This window comes from Bos indicus, chromosome 4, assembly GCF_029378745.1.
Source record: "Bos indicus isolate NIAB-ARS_2022 breed Sahiwal x Tharparkar chromosome 4, NIAB-ARS_B.indTharparkar_mat_pri_1.0, whole genome shotgun sequence".
In the NCBI taxonomy this organism is placed as follows: domain Eukaryota; kingdom Metazoa; phylum Chordata; class Mammalia; order Artiodactyla; family Bovidae; genus Bos; species Bos indicus.
In genome coordinates this window covers 51,302,763-51,323,997 of record NC_091763.1, presented here as the reverse complement: position 1 = coordinate 51,323,997, position 21,235 = coordinate 51,302,763, and the positions used below count along the sequence as shown (strand labels likewise).

The window sequence follows — 21,235 nt, the reverse complement described above, 5'->3', positions numbered from 1 at the left end:
CACATACATACTATATACATTTATATTCTTATGAATATGGGAAGCCCAGGTGGCACAGCAGTAAAGAATCTGCCTGCCAATTCTAGAGACATGGGTTCAATCCCTGGGTTGGGAAGATCCCCTGGAGTAGGAAAGGGCAACCCACTGCAGTATTCTTTCCTGGAAAATTCCATGGACAGTGGAGCCTGGTAGGTCCTGGGGTGGCAAAGAGTCAGACATGACTGAGCAGTATCCACACACACTTATTCTTTATCCATTTATCTGTTAATGGTCACTTAGATTGCTTCCATATCTTAGCTATTATAAATAATGCTGCTGTGAACATTGGGGCACATGTATATTTTTAATTAATGATTTATTTTCTTCAGATATTATACCTAGGAGTAGACTTGCCAGATTATATAGTAGTTCTGTTTTCACTGTTTTGAGGAACCTCCATACTGATTTCATAGTGACAGCAACATTTTACATTCCCACCAAGAGTGTACTAGGATTCCATTTTCCCCACATCCTCACTACCATTTGTTATTTGTAGACTTAAAAAAATATATATTTTTTAATTTAATGTCTGTCTGTGCTGGGTCTTTGTTGCTGTGCAAGAGCTTTCTCTGGTTGTGGCGAGCAGGAGCTACTCCTCATCACAGTACATGGGCTTCTCATTGCCGTGGCTTCTCTTGTATAGAGGAGGCTCGAGGTGCATGGGCTTCAGCAGTTGTAGCATGGGGGCTCAGTAGATGTGGCACATGGGCTTAGTTGCTCCACGGCATGTGGAATCCTCCCAGACCAGAGATTCAACCAGTGTCCCCTGCATTGGCAGGCAGACTCTTATCCACTGTACCACCAGGGAAGTTCTTATTTGTAGACTTTTGATGATAGCCATTTTGAGAGATGTAAAAGTGAGAAAGAGTTAGTCACTCAGTCGGATTCAACTCTTTGTATCCCCATGGACTGTAGCCCACCAGGCTCTTCTGTTCAAATAATTCTCCAGGCAAGAATACTGGAATGATTTGCTATTCCCTTCTCCAGGGAATTTTCCTGACCCAGGGATGGAATCCAGGTCTCCTGCATTGCAGGAAGACTCTTTGCCAACTGAGCCACCAGACAGATGTGAGGTGATATTTAATTACAGCTTTGATTTGCATTTCTCTGATGATTCGTGTTGTGCCTGTTGGCCATCTATATATCTTCTTTGGAAAAATGTCTGTTCAATTCTCCTACCCATTTTTAAATTGGGTTATTCATTTCATAATATTGAGTTGTGTAAGCTGTTTATATATTTTGGATATTAACATGTCATATCATTTACAAATATTTTCTCCCATGCAGTAAGTTGTCCTTTTGCTTTTGTTGATGGTTTCCTTTGCTGTGCAAAAGCTTTTTAGGTTTAATTAGGTTTCATTTGTTTATTTTTGTTTAAATATCCTTTGCTTTAGGACACAGATCCAAAAACTATTGCTGTAATTTTTGTCAAAGAGTATTCTGCATAGGTTGTTTTCTAGGAGTTTTATGGTTTCAGCACTATGTTTCATAAATAAACAGTACTGAAATTATTTCTTTTTAATAGACTTCTTGTTTTTGTATTATATTAAATAGCTTTCCTATCAATTTAATTCTAAAAGGTGGATTTATACAGTCATTGCTGCCATAGAATACTAATAAAACAGGTTTTATGAACTTGAAGAAAATGATCTCTTGCACATATCTTTTTTATTAAAAATTTTGATGTTTTTATTTATAAATATGCAGTAATTTAAGCTAATTATAACCTGTATGTATTTGGCTTAAAACTATGAAATTGTCACATTAAATAAATCAGTAATATAGATGGAAATTTTTTAGCTTGCAAGAAAATTTTCAGAAACTTGCCTCTCATAATTTGTTATTTGGAGAACAAACAGATCTTAAAATGGGCTATTTAAATGGTATTTACTATGTTTTGGAAGAGAGAAGCAGCTTTCTCCCTGCTCTGACCTGACTTTAGGGCCATTGCTTATCTTAAGTTCTTATAGGATCTAGATTGACCTATCTGAATTTTTAGTATGCAATGAATAGATTTTCAGAAGTTTCATAGATTTATGCTGAATGTTATGAGCAAGATAAATGGAAGAAAAGGAATAACACAAAGAGGGAAACATATTTAAGGTAGAAATGGAATTACCATTGAGCACCTACCTACCTATCTACCTATCTCTATGTGAGACCTTTTCATGCTATTTAAATAAAATAGAGTCTGAAAGTCACCCTGAGAATTATGTGTCAGCCTTGTTTTTCCGCTGGTAAAGAATCCACCTGCAATGCAGGAGACCTGGGTTTGATCCCTGGGTTGGGAAGATCCCCTGGAGAAGGGAAAGGCTACCCACTCCAGTATTCTGGCCTGGAGAAGGTTGCAAAGAGTCAGACATGACTGAGCGGCTTTCAGTTCACTTTTGCTTTTCAGTTGAGAAAACTGAAGCTCAGAAAATTTAATTACCTTGATGAGAATCACTGAGTCTGAACTTAGACTTGAACCCAAGTCTCTTTTGTCCCAGACCTGTCCAAATATTGCTTGACACAAAAAGAGGCTTTGGAAAACACAGAGAAGGATTATTTACTATTATGTTGTAAATGTTTTTTAAAGTGTTAATCACTCAGTCATCCTGTCTGACTCTGCAACCCCATGGACTGTAGCCCTTCAGTCTGTGGTTTACCATGCCTTCTCCAGGGGATCTTCCCAATCCAGGGATCGAACCCAAGTTTTCTGCATTGCAGGCAGATTCTTTACCATCTGAGTCACCAGGGAAGCCTTTATTGTAAATGTATTTACTACACTTTAAAAATTCATGTTGAACTACAGTCATTTCATCAAATTCTCCAGTTTTAGTTAGCAAAGGTGGCTGTTATTGCTGATTGAAGGTACAAATAAAAGCCCTCTTTCACTCACTCACATTTTAATGGGAGTGGACTCAAAAATCAGATTGCAGGATCCAGTCAATAGTCAATAGCATGGTGAAGAATGCAAGAGGAAAAGACACTTGAACCAGAAGAGCACAGAGGTGAAGCAATGGTGGCAGGGTCATGAGTTGGGAAGGCTAAGGAGAAAAATGTCCTAGTCGTAGGAAAATCTCAAGGTCACAGACTTGAGAAGGAGTTAGCACTAGGGGAGGAGAGAGGATGGTGAGTTTAATCCAGTAGACAAAAGGCTAGTGCAGACAAGAGATGATACTCAACAACAGAACGTGGTGATGGTGGCTTTTTCTAATCTGGCAGGTATGTCCCCACAGAAGAGAGGATCAGCAACACCCTGTAAATTGTCCCTCCACTTTGAATCCCCTGCTACACTTGTTACTTTTTCTTCTTACCTGGTGACCTCCTTTCATATCACTCCCTTTCTTGCTTATTCCTCTTGTGTTTTTCCTTAGACACGCTAGTCTCTCCTGACTTAATGTTCCTTGCTGTAGTTGTTTCTTCCGTCTGAAATGCTCTCCCAAGATATCTATGAAACTAATACTTTCACTTCCTTTATGTCTCTGCTCAAAATTTAACCCTCTCCCTAAGGCTTATCATGACCAACCTGTATTTTTTAAAATTGAAATATGATTGACATATAACTTTGTGTTAGTTTTTGATGTCTAACATATGGTTATATATGTATATATATATATATATATATCTACACTAAGAAATGATTACCACAGTAAGTTCAGTTCACATCCCTCAACACACATGCACGATTACATTTGTCTTCTTATGATAGGAACTTTTAAGATCTGCTCTCTTAGCAACTTTCAAATATAAAACACAGTATTATTACCTGTATCCCATGTTGTCTATTACATGATCGCCCTGTTTCATACTCCTACTCCTTCACCCTCTGACATGTCTTATCCTACTCCATATTTGTTGTTCCATACCAGTTACCACCTTCTAACATACTACAGTATATGTTATTTGCTTACTTATTATGTTTATTCCCTGCTAGACTATAAACTCCAGTAGCATGCATCTGTGTTTTATTCCCCATGGTGTAGCTTAAGACCCTAGAATATTGCTCCAGGCAAGCCTACTGCGGTTGATGCCAATCACAGATATTTTCCCTGACCCTGTAGCTAGTCAAACATGTCCTACATCAATAAATATGACAGAGCAGTGGCCCCTTGGGATCTAGTGCTATTCTTCTTTGGTTAACTCTTACCATCACCACCCTTGGTACTGTAGGATCAGAGTCTTGTGCCAGGTTCCCCCTCCATCCTGTGCCTCTTATGTCCTGACTAACAAGTTTGGTCAGCTAGGGCATAGGTTCAACCTCTTTTCCTTCCTGTTCTATTTCCTTTCTGCTGAATGTTGCAACTTCTGCTGGTTACTCTTTGTCTACCAAGCCCGTAGTTGCTCTCAAGAGAATCACATCACTCACCTCACAACTTCAGCTCTTTCACTGACCACTACCACCGAGTCACTGGAGACTTGGTGATTACACAGACATCTGTGAAAACAGGCAAGAATAGCTTCACTGTGTAATGCTCTGTTGGAAGGGCACCCCAAAATATTTTCCTACTTGTAGAGCTTACCAAGTATAATATGCATTTGAAAGAAACTGTGCTGTTCTTTCAATCACTCTGGCCTTCTAGCTGTTTAGCATTTTTAAAAGCATTTATTTATTGGGCATTTTGATCAATACCATCCTGAGTACTATATATACATTAAAACATTTTTCCAAACAACCTTGAGAGAGAAGTGTTATTCTCCCCAATTTTATAGATAAAGAACCCAAGGTCAGAGAGCCCAAATAGTTTCCAAGCATTGTATGGTGGTGGTTTAGTTGTTAAGTCATGTCTGACTCTTTGCGACCCCATGGACTGTAGCCTGCCAGGCTCCCCTGAGAATCCTCCATGGGATTCTCCAGGCAAGGATGCTGGCATGGGTTGCCATTTCCTTCTCCAGGGGATCTTCCCAACCCAGGGCACAAAGCCAAGCCTCCTGCATTACAGGGGGGTTCTCTACTAACTGAGCCATCTGTGGTGGGACTCAAAACCTGACCAGCTGGACCCTGCAGTAGATGTTGATGCTGCAGCTGGATCCACTTTACTCTGCCGGCCACCCCATCCCCAGCTGATATGACTGTGGGCTGCTAACTCAGCAAGTTACTCTCTCCTGGAGACTGATTCCTCATATCCCTCCCAGTAGCTCTTGATCAACGACTAGATTATCAGGGTTACAAAGGACTGACCGTTTGCCTCAAGGTCAGGATAATTCTATGGTGCGATTTGTGCTCCTGAGCTTAATGGGGTCTCACTGAATCTCGTCTATATCTGAGCCCCTTTCTTGCTTCCCCTGATCTAGCCTATCCTTCACTTTTGAGAGTACATACCAATAAATTCATCTAAGGCCCTTGTAGGAACCTAAGACCTCTAATCCCAATTTCTAATCACCATAATACACTGCCTTTTTTTTTTTCTTTTCGGTACCAGGAGAGTTTAATCAGTTCTCTCTTTCCTTAAATTCTCTCCCATAAGGTTCGTGTAAGATGTAAAGGATAGGACAATAGATTAAATCCCTGTGATGAAGGACGCTTGTGATCAGGCACAGTTACTCTTGCACTATGTTCTTTTTACGGAGAGTATTTTAAAGCTGAACATAGATAAATTTTTGTGCTCTCTCATGTGATCTGCTAGCCCAAGGATGTCCAGTAGAAATTTGAGAATGTAATACTCTGGCTAAAATTAGGTGTAATATTTTGTGTATTTTCTGTTAATGGAATCTACATCACTAAAAGCAAAATTGGAATATTTTCTGATATCATAAAACTAGGTTTTGTGGAAGAGCATATATTTTTTGTATCTCAAAGTGTTACAAGTTTTTGCCTCTAATTTTTTAGGTACCTCTTGAGTACTAGTAGTAATATATAGTTTTTGTGGAGCAGATTACATGCACATCCAGGATTTTTAAATGTATATATGATAATAAGATATATTATATCTGACTAAGAATAGGAACGGAGAAGGCAATGGCACCCCACTCCAGTACTCTTGCCTGGAAAATCCCATGGATGGAGGAGCCTGATAGGCTTCAGTCCATGGGGTCACTGAGAGTCGGACACGACTGAGCGACTTCACTTTCACTTTTCACTTTCATGCGTTGGAGCAGGAAATGGCAACCCACTCCAGTGTTCTTGCCTGGAGAATCCCAGGGACAGGGGAGCCTGGTGGGCTGCCGTCTATGGGGTTGCACAGAGTCGGACACGACTGAAGCGACTTAGCAGCAAGAATAGGAAATAACAAGATTAAGAAATAAAATAATTTAGCTAGGTGGCACTCATGAAGGAATTCTTTTTTCCTAATCTATTAATATTAGCTGACTATGGAGTAGAAAATGGCAACCAGCTCCAGAATTCTTTCCTGGAAAATCCCATGGACAGAGGAGCCTGGCAAGCTAGCAAAGAGCTGGACATGACTGAGTGACTGAGCACACGTGAGCTGACTAAGTGTATATCTTATCATTACAAATAACTTCTGTGTAATCGATCCACACAAAGCATTTCAGTGGAGGTCCTTTTTGATTACAAATTGCTTACTTTTACTTCAAGGTCTGGAAAGCTGGTAGAATTTGTAATGAATAGTATAATTGTTGAACATTTAACCAAACACAATCTATTTGCAGATGAACGGTATGATTTACGTAATGGGAAGTCATGCCAGCCAATCAAGTTGAGTTCAGTGGAATGATAAAGACCTATCAGAAAAAAGAGGAACAAACAGATATAACTTATTAACATTAGAAAAAATAACTTTGACAAAGTCTTCATTCTCCTTGCTATGCCCACCTCGTTCACATACATACACAGACACAGACACACACATACACACACACACCAGAAACTGTTCCTTAAAACATACACTATAGGGTTGCTATAGGGTTGGAGGAAAAGCTTTGCTCTATTTAGAAACATTTAGAGACCAGTAATAAAGTGTCAGAACACTTATTCAAAAATAAAAGTTTAGTAGTTGACTCTCTGCATAATAAGTGCTGATGTTAATTTAAAAATTTTATAGATGAGGTTCTTAAATGTCTAAGTTCACAATCACATAATAAATGCTTCATAGATGCAGAAAAAAATTAAAGAGATTTTAAAAGTCTGGAATGATGGGAAGGAGGACAGAAAGAAGAGAGCTAAACTTCAGCTGTTGTTCAATCGCCCAGTCATGTCTGACTCTCTGCAACCCCATGGTATAAGATAACGTCTAAACCTGGAAAGAATCCAAATGATCACTGTAGGGACATGATCTTAGGGTCACCATGGACCTTCCTGAGAGATTCTGGGATGTTAAAAATGATGGCTCATTAAAAATTTTTAATTATTTTATTCTGGTAAAACACACATATAAAATGTACCATTTAAATTATTTTAATGATGTAATCCAGTGGCACTAAGTACATTCACAATGTTATGCAACCATCTTCATTATCCACATCCACAAATTTTTATTATCCTGAATAGAAACTCTGTCCATTAAACAGTAACTCCCAATTCTCTCTCACCCAGCCCCTGCTAACCTGTATTCTACAATACTTTCTGTTTCTAGGAATTTGCCTATTCCAGACACCTCCTGTAAAAGGAATCATACAATATTGATCATTTTGTGTCTGACTTATTTCACTTAGCATAATGTTTTCAAGGTCCATCCAAGTTGTAGCATGTATCGGAGTCATTCTTCTAACAATTGAATAATATTCCATTGTGTGTACTTTGGACTATAAAGAAAGCTGAGTGCCTAAGAATTGATGCTTTTGAACTATGGTGTTGGAGAAGACTTTTGAGAGTACCTTGGACTGCAAGGAGATCCAACTAGTCCATCCTAAAAGAAAGCAGTCCTGAGTGTTCATTGGAAGGACTGTTGTTGAAGCTGAAACTCAATACTTTAGCCACCTGATGTGAAGAGCTGACTCATTGGAGAAGACCCTGATGGTAGGAAAGATTGAAGGCGGGAGGAGAAGGGGACGACAGAGGGTGAGATGGTTGGATGGCATCACCGAATCAATGGAGATGAGTTCGGGTAAACTCTGGGAGTTGATGATGGACAGGGAGGCCTGGCATGAGGCAGTCCATGGGGTCGCAAAGAGTCATACACAACTGAGCGACTGAACTGAACCGTGTGTACTTTTTTCCCAAAGGAAAGAGTATGCTATCAGTCATGCACTATACTGAATTTTATGGGCAATATCTCATTTAATCCTCAACAACAAACAATGAGGTAGGTAATATTATTATCTCCAGAACACTGAGGCCTAGAAAGTTTAAGTAACACAGTTTAGAATATGGTAGAGATGGAATTTGGATTAGGTTCATCTATCTCTAGGGTTCTATCGCTTAAGCAAACAGTACACTGCTACCTCAGTAGTATATTCTGTCTTATAATATTTATCTATTTTTGATACTGAACTTCAAGGAATACATAGAGCTATTGAATGTTTAGAGAATATGTTGGAGAATGCATTTTAGAATAAACAAAGACTTGAAGGACATTTACTGCCATGTTAGCAGTTAGCAGAAAATTTTTTTTCTTCTGGATAGATGTAGATAGAAAGGGAAAGGACCAGAGTTAAACTTTGGAGCCTCTTCTTAGGATAAATAGAATTTTATTAGACAAATCTTGGAATATTAGAGGTATAGATTTTTGCTTAAAAACTCTCCAAATGGAAATTTAAAGTGAAGGGAATTACTGTACTCTTGTAAACATGGAGGTCATAGAGACTGAAAATATAAATAGTTGCAAGTATGAATTTGCAAAGATTTGTGGATTCTATTAGGGAAAAAATAACGATATTATACAAGTCCAACCCTAATTTCTTTAAGCTAGTGGTGTTAAGGACAACTATTCTGTTCTACATTAGATACTATAACCACTTTCTTCTTAAAGCCTGATGGATTGGCTTAAAAGTTATCTATTACTGTGTATGTTTCCAGAGAACTATACGTCAGTCTGTACTGAGACACTTCCAGTAACAGGGAGAAAGTACAATCTCTTTTCATCATTGGGCTAGTCAGATGTATAATTTTATGTTGATAACTTTCCATCCTAAAGGTCTTATTTCTTTCACGGCACTATACAGAGGCAAACCCTATGATAACCGTTCAAATATTTGAAGACAATGTCATGTTTCCTACACTTTCCTTTTCTGCTTAATATGATTAACAGTTAGGACTTGATAGGCCAAAATGCTTGGAGCAGTAAACCTGGCTTTTGCCCAAAAGACTCTGGTGTATTTCTAATGGGATACAAAAGTACTCAACAAAAAGGAAAAGATTAATAATTGAACTTCATTAAACTTGGGCATATCATTCATTTGATGATATCATTAAGAGAGTGAAAAGTAAACTAACTGAAAGGAAGAGGATATTTGCAGTATGTTATATCAGACGTAGGATTTATATCCAGATATATGAAGAACTCCTAAAAATCAACTGGGAGAGAGAGAACACATAATCTAGTGGAAAAGATGAGCAGAGGAGTTGAACAAGTGTTTCTCAAGCAAACGCATTCAGTTGGTCAATAAACATATAAAAATGGACTCAAATTCATAAATAATCAAAAACCATGATAAGATGCCACTATTCACCAAAATGATTAAAATTAAAGAAGGGAAAAAAACCTGGTTATGCCAAGTGTTGTCTTAAATCTGGGAAAACTGGAACTCCCATATGCTGTTGGTAGAGTATAAATTATGATTTGATACTAATTGCCAACATCTGCTGGATCACTGAAAAAGCAAGAGAGGTCCAGAAAAACATCTATTTCTGCTGTATTGACTATGCCAAAGCCTTTGACAGTGTGGATCACAATAAACTGTGGAAAATTCTGAAAGAGATGGGAATACCAGACCACTTGACTCTTGAGAAACCTGTATGCAGGTCAGGAAGCAACAGTTAGAACTGGACATGGAACAACAGACTGGTTCCAAATAGGAAAAGGAGTACATCAAGGCTGTATATTGTCACCCTGCTTATTTAATTTATATGCAGAGTACATTATGAGAAACACTGGGCTGGAAGAAGCACAAGCTGGAATCAAGATTGCCGGGAGAAATCTCAATAACCTCAGATATACAGATGACACCACACTTACGGAAGAAAGTGAAGAGGAACTAAAAAGCCTTTTGATGAAAGTGAAAGAGGAGAGTAAAAAACCTGGCTTAAAGCTCAACATTCAGAAAACGAAGATCATGGCATCTGGTCCCTCACTTCATGGGAAATAGATGGCGAAACAGTGGAAACAGTGTCAGACTTTATTTTTCTGGGCTCCAAAATCACTGCAGATGGTGATTGCAGCCATGAAATTAAAAGACGCTTACTCCTTGGAAGGAAAGTTATGACCAACCTAGATAGCATATTGAAAAGCAGAGAAATGACTTTGCCAACAAAGGTCCATCTAGTCAAGGCTATGGTTTTTCCAGTGGTCACGTATGGATATGAGAGTTGGACTGTGAAGAAAGCTGAGCGCCGAAGAACTGTGGTGTTTTGAACTGTGGTGTTGGAGAAGACTCTTGCGAGTCCCTTGGACTGCAAGAAGGTCCAACCAGTCCATCCTAAAGGAGATCAGTCCTGGGTGTTCATTGGAAGGAAAGATGCTAAAGCTGAAACTCCAGTACTTTGGCCACCTCATGCGAAGAGTTGACTCATTGGAAAAGACCCTGATGCTAGGAGGAATTGGGGGCAGGAGGAGAAGGGGATGACAGAGGATGAGATGGCTGGGTGGCACCACCAACTCAATGGACATGAGTTTGAGTGAACTTCGGGAGTTGGTGATGGACAGGGAGGTCTGGCGTACTGTGATTCATGGGGTCGCAAAGAGTTGGACACGACTGAGCGACTGAACTGAACTGAACTGAAAACACAGGGCTATCATACTGTACGATTAATGAGTCTGAATTTTCATGATAAGCACAAGAGTAAAGAGATTGGAACTTTCTGTTGCATACTACAAATTTAATTTTTATTGAGAAAGTTTGAAAATATCAAGAAACTGTCATTTCATGATCATCCTTCCCCAGTAAAAGAATACTAGCTCTCTCTCTGCTCTCTTCTTCTGCCTTTTTTTTTTTGGTAAACAATAGCTGGGCAATAAAGGAGTCAATCACAAACCCAAATTTGCATTATTATTCTGGGGTTTTATGAAATATGTGATGAGCTTAATATAGATCTGGCACACCGTAAGCACTCAATAAAAACACGTTAACTTTTGAGGGGAAACTTGCATCACACTGAAGACTTATTTTGACTTCACTAATATATCAAATGTGCATGTCTCTTTTACAGATGGTGCCACTATGAATTTCATGTTTTTGCAACTTGTGTACCAATGTAGTAATTTCTGTTTTACTGTGGTAAAATCGGTTTAGTGTCCAGTCTGTTGAAATCTTTATGGATTGTAATTTACTATTCTTCATTTTCAACATAATGGGTATGTTTTTCAGGAAGGACTAGAGAAAAGCCTTGCAGAGCACCCTCATTAACCTCTGTCCTGGCTCATAGTGATTCACTTGTCAGACGTTTTTGGCCATGGTCATTCAAACAATTATGAGTGCTGCTAATGAAACTCACCCAGTCCATGTTTAATTTGTCAGTAAGGATACAAGGATATAAATGACATAAAGTATTGCTCATTCTGACATGTTTATATATTTATATTCTTATTTAAATGTGGTCATTGATCTGAATTATGTTAAATAGTGAAATATTTCCAAGTTCTATTTTTTTAACTCCAATCTTAGCTCATATATGTGTGGTGAGATAATATGATGGCAAATTAATCTTATGGAAAATTGTATAACTCTGTATTTCTTGGCTTCCCTGGTGGCTCAGTGGTAAATAATCCACTTGCCAATGCAGGAGACATGGGTTTGATCCTTAGGTTGGGAAGATCCCCTGGAGAAGGAAATGGCAACTCACTCCTGTATTCTTGCCTGGGAAATTCCATGGATAGAAGAGCCTGGTGGACTACAGTCCATTGGGTTGCAAACAGTTGGACACAACTTAACGACTAAACAGCAACAACATACATTTTTTTGTTTAAAAATGTATTTTTCAGTATGTTTTGTGAGGCTTCTTTACTACACTTTTCTTTTTTTTTTTGCCAGCAGAGGGCAGGCTAGGAAGAGAGAAGAAAATAAAGATTTATTTTCTGGTCTTGATTCAAACTATTTAAACATTTTTCTGAAATATTTACAAAGAAGGTCATTTGGTTTTTTTTTTTTTTTTTTTTGATTTTTCTATTTTGAAAGTGATTTAAGTATAGCTTTTACTTTTTGCTGCTGATTTGCTTCAGTCATGTCCGACTCTGTGCGACCGCATAGATGGAAGCCCACCAGGCTCCCTTGTTCCTGGGATTCTCCAGGCAAGACCAATGGAGTGGGTTGCCATATCCTACAGGTATATTTAGCTTAATGAATTTCAAATGAAATTAGTACTTTGAATTTTTATGCTTATTAATCAGTGATTATATTGAAAAATATGAATTAATTTGTGTTTTGAGGTTATATGTCTAAAATGCGTTTTCTTATTTTGGGTAATAATGATTAGTTAGCTCTCTTTTATATTGATTTTCTAATTCAGTTATGGATATGCTTATGTGTCTGTTTTACATATGTATCTTAATACAATTATTTGGTCATACTTCAATATGCAGGGTTGTTAAGCATAGTTTGCAGTTTTATTAATCAACTAATGTGTCTTTTAAAACAAAATGGAAGGAAACTCAAGTGCAGTGCAACAGAGCTTTTCTTTTTCTTTTTTTCTTGTAGTAGTGTACCTCATGGGAATATTTGAATATAGGTTTGGTAGGTATATTAAGATGTTTTATCTTGCAACTTTAGATTTGTTTAACCAATAATAAAGCATCCTTTTCAAAACACTAGATGATACGATAAACTATGTAACTTAACAGCTCAGGACAACTTCCATATAACCTTTGTTAAATCAAAAGTCAAGTGGCAGCTTGGATTTTTGCCGTCTCTTCTTGAATAACACCATTGATCTGGAAGTACAGGAGCAAGGAGAAACTGAATAAGTTCTGCCATTAAGAAGAGAAATCTCCATGCTTCCTATTTTAAGTGCTAGGAGCTCCTTCTTTCCTCTTCTGTGAACCTCATATGTAAGAATCTTTTTTTTTCCCCAAAAACTGTCAGGTAAAGTTATATATAGTGCTTAGAACACTATAGGCACATAGTGAGTGCTTTGTAAGTGTTAGCTATAATGATAAAGTCATAGATTTACTCTAAATTTAGCCTTGGGGATCATGTAGAGTTGAAAAAAATTGATTCTTCAATAAAAAGGAAAGCTAGAAACATAGTCTCATTATCAGAAGGGATAATTTTATTCTGCATTTATTCGATGAAAAAAAAACCTTTGACTTGAGTGATGCTTATCATTAACTTTATCAAGCAAATTCGAGCAGTAATGTCTGTCACTTAGTTGTCTTGGACTAAATGCTTCCTGGTGTCGTGTGAATTGGTATTGAATTTCCTAACTATGTGTAATAAATATATAATAGGATAAGATCTAGTTCTTTTAAAGGAACCAAGCTAGATGAGGAATAAAAGTCTTTTGATGAGAAATCCCCCTGGTCTTAATAAGGAATGTTTCAAATCACTGAACAGAAGAGAACTTCTGATCACCCTTGAACCTAAGCTTATAGTTTAGATACAGGGAAAATAAACAAGAAAGGGTCTTCAGGACTGAGGGAAAAGGAAATTCTTCTGGTAAGGCAAAGAGCAATGAATCTTTGGCTCAGGGTTGCGTGACAACCGCCTCACTGATTTCCCGTACTCTCTCTTCCTGCTATATTAGGCCACTGTGTAAATTTTTTCCAGTTTTATCTTCCTAAAAGGCAACATGATGTTACTTCCTTGCTCAAAACCCCATACTCACATTCTTTTGCCAGTGAGAATGGGAGTGGACTCCTTATCCTGCCATTTGCGACTCTGAACTATGTGGCCTGAGTCTGACCTTCCACGTACGCTTCCTCTTCTGCTTTTTACACACCAACCAAATGGTGCTGTTCTAAACATGTCTCTCCATTCACATCTTTCTCACTCATCTCTGACTATCACTACCTCCTTGTCTTCCAAGATCCATCTTCAGTGGTACCTCCTCTTAAAGATATTCTAATTCTTAACTGGAAAGGATCTTTGGTGCTTTGAATCTCATGGCTTTTGGCATCTCTACAATGGCCCCTAATAGGTAATGTTTGTATCTGATTCTTTTTTTCTACTGACAGTAAGCTTGTTGAGGGTAAGAACTATTCTCAAAGAATAGCATGGTGCCTTGCAACTCGAAGAACCTGTCAGATATTCAGAGGCTAGCGCCATTTGCATTTTTGAGGCACTCGGTATATTAAAAATGGAAGAAATGCCAGGGTTACAAAATTGTGGTGTATTTAAAATGTTACATTTATCCATTGATAAATGGATCTAACTAAAACATATACATGTCCACAGTAATCCCCAAAGTAATTGTGCTGTTCATGAATTTTTTGAAACAATCTATTCACACTATACTTCAGTTGTGGAGAAGGAAATAACAACCCACTCCAGTACTCTTGCCTGGAGAATCCCATGGAAGAGGAGTCTGGCAGGCTACAGTCCATGGGGTCACAAGAGTCAGACACAACTTAGTGACTAAACCACCACCACCATACTTCAGTTGATGTGGTCTAGTAACTGAATGTGAGTTTAACCTTGCAGTGACTGTCTTCTTTCAGTCTTGTCAGGGTATCTCTGGGACTGCACCATCTGAGGCCTGCACCAAAGGACCCTCTGACTTTCTGTGTGAGAGGCCCTGATAAATATTTACTGAAGTGAGTTAAATTTAATTATATGCCAAAAAGGTGCTGAATATACATATATTGCATTAATTCCTATTTTTTAATTTGATTAGAATATTATTCAGAAATAAATTGAAAGCTAATATTAACTGCTAACTTAATGCCTATAATTTAACTTCTAGTTGTTTTATACTTGTTAGATCAAAGAACTAGACACTAGGAGGGAGAAAAAGTATTTATTCTTAGTGATTGAGTGAGTCAGTGCATATTTTACTGTGCTTTTAGACACAAAGAGAGCTGTGTCTCTGACTCTTGATTTAGCATCAAAAATCAACATGATGAGAATTAGCATAATTTATTACTTGAAACTAGGCTAGGTATGGAAAATAATGATTCCAAAAATATTTGGAATTCATTGCCATGTGAGTTAAAGTTGATATCAGTAGTAAATCATTCTCTACTATTATTAGACAATATAGCTTAAATTTGCCCGGTTAGAAATATCCCCACTCTGAGCATAAATGTTGATACATGAACTTTTCTCTATAATTCTCCTTCTAATACATTGCATAGAAATCAGGTATAACTGGGAGCATGGACTCATTATTAGAATTATCATTGTTTTTTGAAGTATATGCATTTAGATATTCTTTTCTAATATAATCTCATTTTCCTAGACTAATTAGTAGAATGATGTGTTTCAGGCCCTCTTTGTGAAATTATTATGAACCCAACCTTTTCTAGAAAATTATTGTATAATGAAAAAGAAAAGAAGAAATGCCGAGGACCCAGTTGGTTGTGATAGTTCAGTAGAAAGAAAGAAGAAAATTTGGTTCTTTAAGCACTGGGTGTCGTTTTATCCTACTCCCATGTATTTGATTTTTTTGATATATACCCTGGTGGCTCAGCAGTAAAGAATCTACCTGCAGTGTAGGAGACCTGGGTTTGAAACCTGGGTTGAGAAGAGCTCCTGGAGAAGGGAATGGCTACCCACTCCAGTGTTCTTGCCTGGTTAATTCCATGAACAGAAGAAGCAGACTGGTGGGCTACAGTCCATGGATTTGCAAGCAGTTAGATACGACTGAGTGATTAACACTTTCATTTTCATAAATATCAGGGACCAAGGAGTGGTGAAGTTAGAATTAATAATTTATATTAAATGAAGCGATTCTGATATGTTCTCAAGAATCATTCCTAAGAGATAGAGAATTAAATATATGAAAACTTGAAAGATAAACTTATTTGTCAAGTTTATTGATTAATTTATTTTAAATATATTAACTTACACTTATTTAAACTGGATTATGCAGTAAAAAAACATTTACAAATCTATAATAACACTAAAGGTTTTTTAATGACTAGAAGTAAATTGCAATATGAATATAACCCTTACCCATACATCTCTCATATTATCATTTTTTTACCTATAAATGTTAACATTTACCAAAAGTTAAAAGCATTTTGATAACCTACAATTTGTTTATAAGCATAGCACATGAAGACATTTAAAATAATTACCAATATAACTTAAACTTAGGAAAAATAGTAACATGCAATGTTATCAGTGTAGAATTTTATGGGAAAAGAGTACAGATAGCTTTTTAAAGACCAAGGAAAAATATCAGGAGGACAGTTTGCACATATAAAGATATGTCTGAAGGATAGCTCTCATAATGACCTAATGACCAGCACTTTCCAGTTGAATAGGAATATATACATGGCCAACGGTTATCTGAAAATACACATTTATTTGTGTGCAAAACTCTCAATTATGAGGTTGTGAAACACATGGTGTAGTCCTAACTATATCAAAAGATCCAACAAGAATTTAGAATTTGTCTCATAAAAAAAAACAACACCCTGTATTTCTGTGCAATGTTACAAAACAAAGCCCAGTTATGTATCCTTATTTACAGACACATACAGACTGTCTTTATTTACAGTCCTTATTTATTCCACAACCACACGGGATTCCATGTTCAAGGGCAACAAAACTTTCATTACTCTAAAAACATGTAGTTTAATCTTAACCCTTTTTGCCAACCACAGACTCTGAGCAGCCACAGGTTTGAGCTCTGGCCTAAATTGTTGAATGAAGAGATGTCCCATCAACTGGGCTTCTTCTAAGTGTGCAAGTGTAAGAAGAGAGTATTGTCTTATAATTCTTTCCCTCCTTACCCTTAGCTCTATAAGGTGGACCTCGTGATACTCAGGGGAACAGCCAGCATCTCCCCTTCCAACTGCCAAAAATCTCTGTGATGTTAAGAAACTAGCTGAATTTTCCAGTACAAATTATTTTGCTGATATTACACAGTAAAAGCTTATTTTTTTTTAATTAATGAAGGTCTCTTATTAAAAAACATATTGGGAATGAATTCAACAATGTCCTATTTCCAATGATTTTAGTTTACTGAATGACATTTTACCCCATAACAGTATAGTCAGAGAGTAGTCCTGGAATGAAATCCAGGGCTACCTCTACTAGATAAAAGGCTATAGATAGGTATATTAAGTATTATTTTGAATCATATTTTCCTTGAGAGTAAGATTCTATGATAATAATCATCTCATAAGGATATTGAGAAAATTAAATAGTGGGGGATTCATTAGGAAATCAATACCAATTAATTTCTTGCATTTCATTTATCCTGGATACATTGTGGGTTTAATTCAGACTGGGAAGTGAGACAAGATCAAGTGAGGAATAAAGATGCATGTTTTATGCCTCAATGTCTTAAAACAATAGTTGTTCCACAAAGAAAAGTATTTTATTTTCAAAGCATGCTTTACTACACATTTTCCAAAATGCTCTTTTTTTGTTTTTTGAGTAAAATGTGGACAACTCTGTTAATTCACAGCAGTCTTACACAAAATTTAAAGCTGAAAGTCAGCAATGTTAACTGTAGAAGAATGAGAGAGCAGAGCATGTGAAGAGATGTAATCACACTGATGGGATATAATTATTTCAGTAATATATTTTCTTAGAAAAAATAAACAATAGTACCTTAAAGTTGAATCCAGTATTTTTTTAGAATCCAAATGTTTTTTACACAATACAATGGAGGTAGAAATTTATCACCACTCTGTGACCAATTCACTTTTATTTTCAAGTCACTCAAACTTCATAGTTAGTAGTTAATACTACCTTGAAAATTTGATATTAATGATGACTTCCATTTTCTTAATAATAGCAACAGATTACTGAATAATTGCAGGCCTGTTTGATGGCTCTGAGTTGACAAAAGGACATGAAGACTATTTTTCTTGTGAGTTTTTTGGAATCAAGAAATTTATCAGTATTTTTGAAATTAGTTTTTAAGACATATTCATTGACTATTATTTTTTACATGATTTATTTCCCACTGGGAGTAAAGTTTTTTAAGGTCATTGAGTAATCCAATTTCAAGCCAATTTTCCAGACTTGTATAGCTTATACTCTAAGTCTTAGATCCTATGCTCACCCTTGCAAGAGAAAAAATTAATAAGAATAAGTATAAAAGTATCAACTTTGAAAGTGCTAAATATATATGAGATAAAATGACCTGACTGGGCTTGAGATATTATTATTAAATATCAAAAGTTTTAAATTGTTAGTAATTTGGGGTTGCATGGAAAATGTGCCAAAAATCAATCATTTTTTCATTGTTTTTAAAATAAAATTTTAAAGTAGTTTTAGGTTTATAGAAATATTGTGAAGATACTACGGAGAGGTTCCATACATTACACACTCGATTTTCCCTGCTATTAACATTGTATATTCATAGGGTACATTTGTCATAATTAATGAACCAATATTGATACCTTATTAAGTGAAGTCCCTACCTTAGTCAGAATTCTCCAGTTTTGACTGAATGATCTTTTTCACTTCTAAGATCTCATCCAGGTTAACACACCATATTTAGTCGTGATGCTTTATTAGGCTTCTCTTGACTGTAACAACTCAGATTTTCCTTAATTTTGGTGACCTTGACAGGTTGGGATTTGTCTGATTTTTTTTTTTTTTTCATAAGAAGGCTAGGGTTATGAGTTTTAGGGAGAAGGCCACAGAGGTAAAGTGCCATCTTCATCATATTATATCAAGGGTACATACTATCATCCTGTACATTGACCTTGATCACCTGGCTGAAATAGTGGTTCTCAGCTTCTTTCTCGACATAGTTACTCTTTTCTGCCCTCAATACTGTATTGTTTGGAAGGAAGTCATCATGCACTGCCCACACTTGAGTGGGGAGTTGAGCTCTGCCTCCTTAAAAGTGAAATATCTGCATAAATTATGTGAAATTCTTCTGTGCAGGAAATTGTCTATTCTCTACCATTACTTTATTCAATCATCTATTTCTGCTGCTATGGACTTGTGGATTTTTATTTTATACTTGGGTTATGATTCAACTGGGTTATAATTATTTTTTTGCTCAAATTTTTCCAGCTTTGATCATTAGTGTGCTCTTTTACCTGACTCTTAGATATTCTTTGAAATACCCCCAATTTTATTTTTGTTTTGTTTTAGCACTTCTTTACTTTCTGGCACTACAAGATTTTCCAGGCTCATTTTAATACTTTCTGCCCCAGTCCTAAAAGGAATCCTGGTTTCTTTTATTGAGGAATAGCATTTAATACCAAGATCTGGATGTTAGGGTATAAGACTGCTATTAAGGTATCATAGTTTCTAGGCTATCTCATTTGACAAAGCAAGTAAATATGTGTATGCTAACTAGTATATACAAACATCTGTGTTGTTGTTGTTGTTCTAAGTTGTGCCTGACTCTTTGCAACCCCATGAACTGCAGCACACCAGGCTTCCCAGCCTTTACCGTCTCCTGGAGCTTGTTCAAACTCATATCCATTGAGTTAGTGATGTCATCCAATCATCTCATCCTATGTCACCCCCTTCTCCTCCTGCCCTCAATCTTTCCTAGCATCAGGGTCTTTTCCAATAAGTTGGCTCTTTGCATGAGGTGGCCAAAGTATTAGAGCTTCAGCTTCAGCATCAGTCCTTCCAGTGAATATTCAGGGTTGATTTCCTTTAGGATTGACTGGTTTGATCTCCTTGCTATCCAAGGGACTCTCAAGAATTTTCTTCAGTGCCACAGTTTGAAAGCCTCAATTCTTCAGTGCTCTGCTTTCTTTTTGGTCCAACTCTCATATCCATATATAACTATTGGAAAAACCATAGCTTTGACTATATGGACCTTTGTCAGCAAAGTGATATCTCTCCTTTTTTAATATGCTGTCTAGGTTTGTCATAGCTTTTCTTCCAAGGAGCAAGCGTCTTTTAATTTTGTGGCTGTAGTCACCATCCGCAATGATTTTGGAACCCAAGAAAACAAAATCTGTCACTGTTCCATTTTCCCCCTATTTGCCATGGACTAGATGCCATGATCTTAGTTTTAAGTCAGCTTTTTCACTCTCCTCTTTCACCTTCATCAAGAGTCTCTTTAGTTCCTCTTTGCTTTTTGCCAGACACGTCTATAAATAATTCTAAATATAACCATCTGTATCTTTATTAAACTAATAATGAGTTAATATTGGTGTCTCTCTAATCAATTACCATATGGATCATTCTAATCTCTTCCCCCTTGCTTATCTGTAGCTTCCCATTCTAACAGTGAGAAACCTGACTTCCACTATCCACTATCTATTTACTTAATTGTTCATTTCCAGTATACATGTATAGTGGTTTCAGAATTATTCATCCCTGTGGGATAAACTTTATCAACTAGAGGAGTGCTTATATAGAGTCTTTTACCTTCAGTTTTAGACTCCACTACTTCCAAGTTACTTAGACACTCCACACCTCTCCTCCCCCAATTCCCTTCAGTGAGGTTGTTTCATGTATCTGTAACATAGTTAGATTCTTTTGTCATATTCTGTGTTCCATCCTAGAAATCCGCTCATTCTGATCACCTAAATGATTTTTTTAATCATTGCAGTATTATAATGAATAGTTTCACTACCCTAAAAATTATTTCTTGTGCCTCAATAATTTAACCTTCTCCTCCTCCCAAACTCCTGGTAACAAGTGATACACATAATATCTCTATATTGTTGTACCTTTTCCAGAATGCATATGATTGGAATCAAACAGTGTGACTTTCCACTCTGGCTTCTTTCACTAGCACTGAAGTTAAGATTCATCTATGCCTTTTCGTGGCTTGATAGTTCATTCTTTTTAAATTTCTGAGTAGTATTCCATTATTTAGATGTACCACAATTTGTTTATCTACTTGCCAATTGAAATAAACCTTGTTTGCTTCAGGTTTTGGCTATTATGAATAAAATGACTATATATATTGCATGCAGATTCTGTGTGGATATGTTTTTAAATCAGTTGGATAAATACCTAGAAATGTGATTGCTAGATTGTCTAGTAAGAGTATACTTAGCTTTGTAACAAACTGTCAAATTGTATTCCAAGGTGGCTATACTATTTTGCACTCCCACCA

At 36.7% G+C, this 21,235-nt stretch overlaps 1 protein-coding gene across 1 annotated transcript in view; it reads left to right on the top strand.

Annotated features, from left to right (window-relative positions):
* CFTR (CF transmembrane conductance regulator) overlaps positions 1-21,235 on the top strand; it is a 247,652-nt gene that overhangs the window by 646 nt on the left and 225,771 nt on the right. The window lies entirely within an intron of this gene.